This window comes from Crocuta crocuta, unplaced genomic scaffold, assembly GCF_008692635.1.
Source record: "Crocuta crocuta isolate KB4526 unplaced genomic scaffold, BGI_CrCroc_1.0 scaffold382, whole genome shotgun sequence".
In the NCBI taxonomy this organism is placed as follows: domain Eukaryota; kingdom Metazoa; phylum Chordata; class Mammalia; order Carnivora; family Hyaenidae; genus Crocuta; species Crocuta crocuta.
In genome coordinates this window covers 553,037-560,569 of record NW_027531873.1, presented here as the reverse complement: position 1 = coordinate 560,569, position 7,533 = coordinate 553,037, and the positions used below count along the sequence as shown (strand labels likewise).

The following is a 7,533-nucleotide window of genomic DNA, read 5'->3' as shown; positions in this document are numbered from 1 at the left end:
AACATTAAAAAAAAAGAAATTTGAATCAGTAATCAAATATCTCCCAATAACAAAAGTCCAGGGCCAGATGGCTTTACAGGCAAATATTAACAAACATTTAAAGAAGAGAAGGGGCACCTGGCTGGCTCAATGACTACAGCATGCAACTCTTGATCTCAGTGTTATAGGTTTGAGTCCCAAGTTAAGTGTAAAGATTACTAAAAAATAAAATCTTAAAACTTGTTTTATAAAATAAAGAAGAGTTAATAGCTATTCTTTGCAAAGTACAGAATAGGAAGGGAAACTTCTAAATTCATCCTATGAGACCAGCATTATCCTGACACCAAAACCAGATAAAGACTCCACTAAAAAAGAAAATTACAGGCCAATATCCCTGATAAACATGGATGCAAAAATTCTCAATAAAATACCAGCAAACTGAAGCCAACAGTACATTAAAAGAACCATTCACCACCATCAAGTGGGATTTATTCCTGGTCTGGAAGTGTGGTTCAATATTCACAAATCAATCAATGTGATATACCACATTAACAGAAGAAAGGATAAGAACCATGTGATCATTTCAATAGATGCAAAAAACCATTTGACAAAATACAGCATCCTTTCTTGATAAAAACCCTCAAGAAAGTAGAGATAGAAGGAACATACCTAAATATCATAAAGACCATATACAAAAGACCCACTAATATCCCCAATGGAGAAAAACTGAGATTATTTCCCATAAGGTCAGTAGCACAACAGGGATGTCCACTCTCACCAGTGCTTTTAAAAATAGCACTAGAAATCCTAGCCTCAGCAATCAGACAACAAAGAGAAATAAAAGGCATTCAGATTGTCAAGGAAGAAGTCAAACTTTCACTATTTTCAGATGACATGATGCCATATATATATATATATAAAACCCGAAAGACTCCACCAAAAACTTGTTAGAACTGATACACAAATTCATTAAAGTTGTAGGACATAAAACCAACATACAGAAATCGGTTAACAAACAAAGTAGAGTTAGAGGGAACATGCTTCAACATAATAAAGTCCCTATGTGAAAAACCAACAGCTAATATGATCCTTAATGGGGTAAAACTATGAGCTTTACTTCTATGGTCAGGAGCAAGACAGGGATGTCCACTCTCACTACTGTTATTTAACATAGTATTGGATGGAAGTCCTAGCCTCACCAATCAGACAACAACAACAACAAACAATAAAGAGCATCCAAATTGGCAAGGAAAAAGCCAAACTTTCACTATTTGCAGATGACAAGATGTTATATATAGAAAACCCAAAAGACTCCACCAAAAAATTGCTAGAACTGATACATTGATTCAGCAAAGTCATAGGATACAAAATCAATGTACAGAAATCTGTTGCATTTCTATACACCAATAATTAACAGCAGAAAGAGAAATCAAGGAATCAATCCTATTTATAATTGGACCAAAAACCATAAAATACCTAGGAATAAATCTAACCAAAGAGGTAAAAGATTTGTACTCTCAAAACTATAAAGCACTGATCAAAGAAATTAAAGAGGATACAAAGAAGTGGAAAAACAGTTCATGCTCATGGAGTGAAAGAGCAAATATTGTTAAAATTTTTATATTACCCAAAGCAATGCACATTCAATGCAATCCGTATCAAAATACCAATAGTATTTTTCACAGAGCTAGAACCAACAATCCTAAAATTGGTTTGGAACCACAAAAGACCCCGAATATCCAAAGCAACCATAAAAAAAAGAAAAGAAAAGCCAGAGGCATCACAATTCCAGACTTCAAATTATATTACAAAAGCTGTAGTGATCAAGACAGTATTGTACTGGCAAAAATCAGACCCAAAGGTCAATAGAACACAATGGTAAACCCAGAAATGAATCCACAGCTATACGGTTAACTAATCTTCGAGGAGAAAAGAATATCCAATGGAAAAAAGATAGTCTCTTCAACAAATGGTGTTGCAAAACTGGACAGCAACATGCAGAAGAATGAAACTGGACCATTTTATTACACCATACACACAAAAAATTCAAAAATGGATGACAGATCTAAATGTGAGACATAAAACCATAAAAATCCTAGAGGAGAACACAGGCAGCAACCTCTTTGACTTCAGCGATAGCAACTTCTTACTAGATATATCTCCTGAGGCAAGGGAAATAAATGCAAAAAATAAGCAATTGGGAATTCATGAAAATAAAAACCTTCTGCACAGTGAAGGAAATAAGCAACAAAACTAAAATGCAACCTATGGAATAGGAGAAGATATTTGTAAATGATGTATCCGATAAAGGGTTAGTATCCAAAACCTCTGAAGAACTTATAAAACTGAACACCCAAAAAGACAATTAATCCAATTAAAGAATGGGCAGAAGTCACAAATAGACATTTTCCCCCAAGAAAATATGACCAACAGACACATGAAAAGATGCCTAACATCATTCATCATCAGGCAAATACAAATCAAAACTACAATGAGATACCACCTCACACCTGTCAGAACGACTAAAATTAACATCATGAGGAACAACAGGTATGGGTGAAGATATGGAGAAAGAGGAACCCACTCACACCATTGGTGGGAACACAAATTGGCGCAGCCTCTCTTGAAAACAGTATGGAGGTTCTTCATAAAGTTCAAATCCTTATAACCCAGCAATTGCACTATTAGGTATTTACTCCAAGAATATAAAAATACTAATTTGAAGGTAAACATACACCTTAATGTTTATAGCAGTTCTATAAAAGCCAAAATGTGGCTTTTATAGGTATGTCCATCAACTGATGAATGGATAAAGAAGATGTGGTATATATAAACAATGGAATATTACTCATCCATAAAAAAGAATGAAATTTTCCCTACTACAGTTATGTGGATGGAGCCCAAGAGTATTATGCTAAGCGAAACAAGTCAGGCAGAGAAAGGCAAATACCATATAATTTCACTCATATGTGGAATTAAAATATTTTTAATGTTTTTTATTTATTTCTGAGAGAGAGAGAGAGAGAGAGAGAGACAGCATGAGCAGGGGAGGGTTAGAGAGAGAGGGAGATACAGAATCCGATGACAGGCTCCAGGCTCTGAGCTGGCTGTCAGCACAGAGCCCGACGCAGTGCTTGAACCCACGAACTGTGAGATCATGACCTGAGCCAAAGTCAGATGCTTAACTGACTGAGCTACCCAGGCACCCCTCATATGTGGAATTTAAAAAGCAAAACAAATTAACATAGGGGGGAAAGAGAGAGGAAAACCTGGAAAAAGACTGTTAATTATAGAGAACAAACTGATGGTTACCAGAGAGAAGGGGGTAGAGGGATGGGTAAAATAGGTGATGGGGATTAAGGAGAGCACTTGTGATGAGCACTGGGTGTTGTATGTTAGTGATGAATCACTAAATTCTACTCTATTCTCATATTAGTGAAACCAATATACAGAATGTTTAACTGGAATTTTAATAAAACCTTAAAAAATAAACAAGCAAAATGAAATTACTGTCAAATCAAGAAGAAATATACTGCTGCCTAAATAGATACTAATGAATGAAGGACATGGACAGATAATTCACTAAAGAGGCATAAGCAGCAAAAAAGATAAAAAATTTTGATCTTTTAGTTATGAAAAAAATGTTGGTTAAAATGAAACAATATTGGGACACCTGGGTGGCTCAGTTGGTTTAAGCGTCTGACTTCGGCTTCAGGTCATGATCTCATGGTTTGTGAGTTTAAGCCCCATGTTGGGTTCTGTGCTGACAGCTCAGAGCCTGGAGCCTGCTTTGGATTCTGTGTCTCCCTTGCTCTCTGCCCCTCTCCTGCTCATGCTCTGCCTCTCTCTCTGGAAAAATTTTTAAAAACTGTGAAAAAATGAAACTATATTTTCCTGATTCTGAATTTGAAAAAAATTTTAAAAAGCTATAATGGTCAGTGTAAGTAAGGGTTATACGTACTAACATTAAAATCCTGTCTGGAAAATAATTTTGAAAAAGTATACCAAAGTAGTTATATATTGATATCCTTTGACTTAAGTAATCTTATTAATTGGAATTCATGTTATTAAAATAGGTGCAATTTTAAAAGTTTAATTATCTAACAATAAAATCATTAAACATGGACAGATTAATATTTCAGCAATTATAAATCATATTCTTAAAAAATAACATTCAAAAATATTCACAAGGCAAATAAAAATTAGAATGAAAACTGTTTATATATCATGACCATACATTTGTCCATACAACGGACACACATACGGGGAACATGTCAGATTCCGAGCTCAGCAGGAACTGCAAGCAGTGTGTGGCAGATGTGGTCATGAAGACAGGTACTGGTTTTGGATTAGGACTTGTTTTCTCACTTCCCTGCTTTAAAAGAAGAATGTGGCCAATAGCCTTTGGTTCTGGCATGAGATGGGGAATGGCTTCACTCCAACTGTCAGCCTGGTTTCCAGGCTCCCTATCTTCTACATGGAAAATCTGTCAAAGTGCGGGAGCAGGGACTTAACACCTGAGAACATCCCAGTAGGAGGAAAAGAGAAATCACATTTATTCCTTGGGAATACTGAAGTGCCCCGGAGTAAGCAGAGTCTTCTGTAACACGGTCATCAGTAATGCTTTTAGAAGCTCCAGCACGCTGTTTATGTATTTGAAAGGAAGTTTGTTTCTTGTTTTGTATTTTGTCCCTGGAAATTGCAAGGAGGTGGTCTTGAAAGAAATACATTAAAAATAGGCAGCTCCCCCCAAAAGAAATCCCAAACACCACACATGTACATGCATACAAATGCTGCCGGAAAATAGTCAAAACCTAATTTTATCTTTAGGGGTCCCTTATGAATGTGTTTTCTTTTTTTCTCTTTATTCTTTTGTAATTTTGAAAACATGGAATATTATATTTTTCTAATAATTAAAGAATTTGGAGGAGAAGAAGGGGATGCTTCTATAACTAGGAGACATTCATTCATTCATACACTCATGTAACGAATATTTACCAAGGGGCCGCTGGTGCCAGGCACTGGGTCAGGTCCTCAGTGTACATATAAAGAGCATGATTCCTTCCCCCAATGATCTTATAGTCCCTGTGACTCTCAAGATTTGTATTTTTGGTTTTTAGCCTCTCCTTTCTTAATATTATCTCACTCAGAATAAATAGGTTGCATTTTCTCATACTCAGCAAAAAAAAAAAAAAAAAAAAGATTGCTTTCCTGCAAAGAAAAGCTAGCAACCAATTCTCTTAACTTGCTATCCTTTTGCTCTAATAGGCAGCCTTCCCTGAAGCTAACTTCTTTCCTGAAAGATGACTGTGTCATCAGCAGCAGCCAAATTGCCAAATGACACCTTCCTTTCTCTCTTATGTGTTACCAGCCCAGGAGCTCAGTTAAGCAGAGTTCTTTGCTGAAGCCCAAAAGGAATGAATTGTTTCCTTTTAAATAAACAGTAAGCGAGCCCAGGAAGGGCTACAGTTAAGTTACCCTTCCCCCCAAGATTTTGCTGATATTTCTACAATATAGTGTGTGTGTCTGAGTGTGTGTGTGTGCGCAGGATGCAATAATGCATAGGTGCTGGGTACACATAATATATGTGCGCTAGATTTCCCAAGCGACACTTAATAATTAATGCAAAATCTATTTAATAAATGATTCCAAAATTAACCTTCAGTAAAGCTACTACCCAGTTACTTACTGATTGGCTGGACCAGAATTTTAAAGCATTATTTTTCCTCCAGTTAGAAACACCTTCTGTCAGGCAGTCATTTAACACTTAAGAGAATCCCTTCCAAATGGCAGTGATGATCCTAGCCACTGGGCATATTGAGATGAATGGGGCAGTCTATAGTCTTAACCTCCTTACTGGGTTGAGCAGAGGAATAGAAAATATTACAGTACTGTGAGTTAAGGGCTATGTTCAAGGAATTTTCAAGAAGCTTTGGGAGCCAAAGGAAAGATCATCTTATAAGTTCTCATAAACATATGCTATTTGTGTTAAGTTTGCACATGTGTGGAAGCTTGAATGGCACACAAAATGGGGATAGGAAAAGAAGAGGCATGTGAAAAGGTAAGGAACCAACAACAATATTATAAAATGTGAACCAGGATATTTATGGACCTACTAATGGTTTATTTGTTTCTGCTGCTGTGAAAGAATTGAAAAGAATGTGAGCTCTTTGTGGAGCACTTGAGGGGTACCTGAGTTGGTTAAGGATCCAACTCCTGATTTCAGCTCATGTCATGAACTCACAGTTCATGAGATCAAGCCCTGCTTGAGATTCTCTCCCTCCCTGTCTCCCTCTCTCTGCCTCTTCCGTGCATGTATGTGTGATCTCACTAGCTCTCTCTCTCTCTCTGAATAAACAAACAAAGGAGTGCCTGGGTGGCTCAGTTGGTTAAGTGTCCCACTTCAGCTCAGGTTATGATCTCACGTTTTGTGGGTTCAAGCCCCGCATTGGGCTCTGTGCTGACAGCTAGCTCAGAGCCTGGAGCCTGTTTCAGATTCTGTGTCTCCCTCTCTCTAACCCGCCCCTGCTCACATTGTCGCTCTCTCTCAAATAAGTAAAACATTAAAAAAACTTTTAAAAATAAACAAAAACTTAAAACAAAAAAGAATGTGAGCTCTTGTGTCTTTCTCATGTTTTCTCTCTTCTGCATTCTGATAAGTTATTGATCATTCTAAATACTTTTTCTAGCTATTAATTCAACCTTCCAGATAGCACCATGAGAGAGGAACTACCATCTTCTCTAGTTTACAGATAAGAAAACTGAAGCACAAAACAGATAAGCCACTTACTGCTTAGTGATAAACCAGAATTCAAACAAATTGGGTCAAAGCCTATATTCTACAAACACTACCCAGACAAAGGATTCATATGCAAAATATATAAATATCTTCCACCACTCAAGAAGAAAAAACACAGAGAAACAGTCACAGGTAATAAAATTCATAGAAGAAATTGAAACTGGGCAATAAATATGCAAAAAGATGTTCAACCTTATTTAGTTTTTGCAAAATATAAGCAAGTAAAGCAACAACACAGTGCCGTTTTTCCCTCATCAAATAGACATATATTAAAAAGTCTTACAATGTTGATTATTTGCAAAGCTTTGGGGAAAATGGAATAGTCATCTATTACTGGTAAAAATATAAGTTGGCATAACTTCAGAGAGCAATTGATAGTAGCTATGCAAACTTTAGGATCCAGTAGTCCACATCCAGATGTACAAACTAGAAAAAATTCATACACATATGCACCACAAAACATATAACGACAGCAATTAATCTATTGTTTGTAATACTATAAATCTGACCACCTAAATCTGTATTACAAAGGGAACAGACACAACTTGTTAGGTTGACAATCGTGTTATGAAATACTCTAGAGTAAATAGAGAATTTGAATTATATATAGACTACCTATGTCTGCAAGCAATTAACCACCATTAATTCTGGGTTGTGAAAGATTAGGTATTTGTTGTATTATTCTTCTTGTTTTTCCATATCTTTAAAATTTCTTAGCAAAGAAGCACAATCTCTTAAGCAAGAGATTTTAGGAT

At 36.2% G+C, this 7,533-nt stretch overlaps 1 pseudogene; it reads left to right on the top strand.

Moving 5' to 3' along the window:
* The first annotated feature begins 4,250 nt into the window (after nucleotides 1-4,250).
* On the top strand, nucleotides 4,251-4,500 carry LOC144238950 (MICOS complex subunit MIC10 pseudogene; annotated as a pseudogene).
* Nucleotides 4,501-7,533: the final 3,033 nt, after the last annotated feature.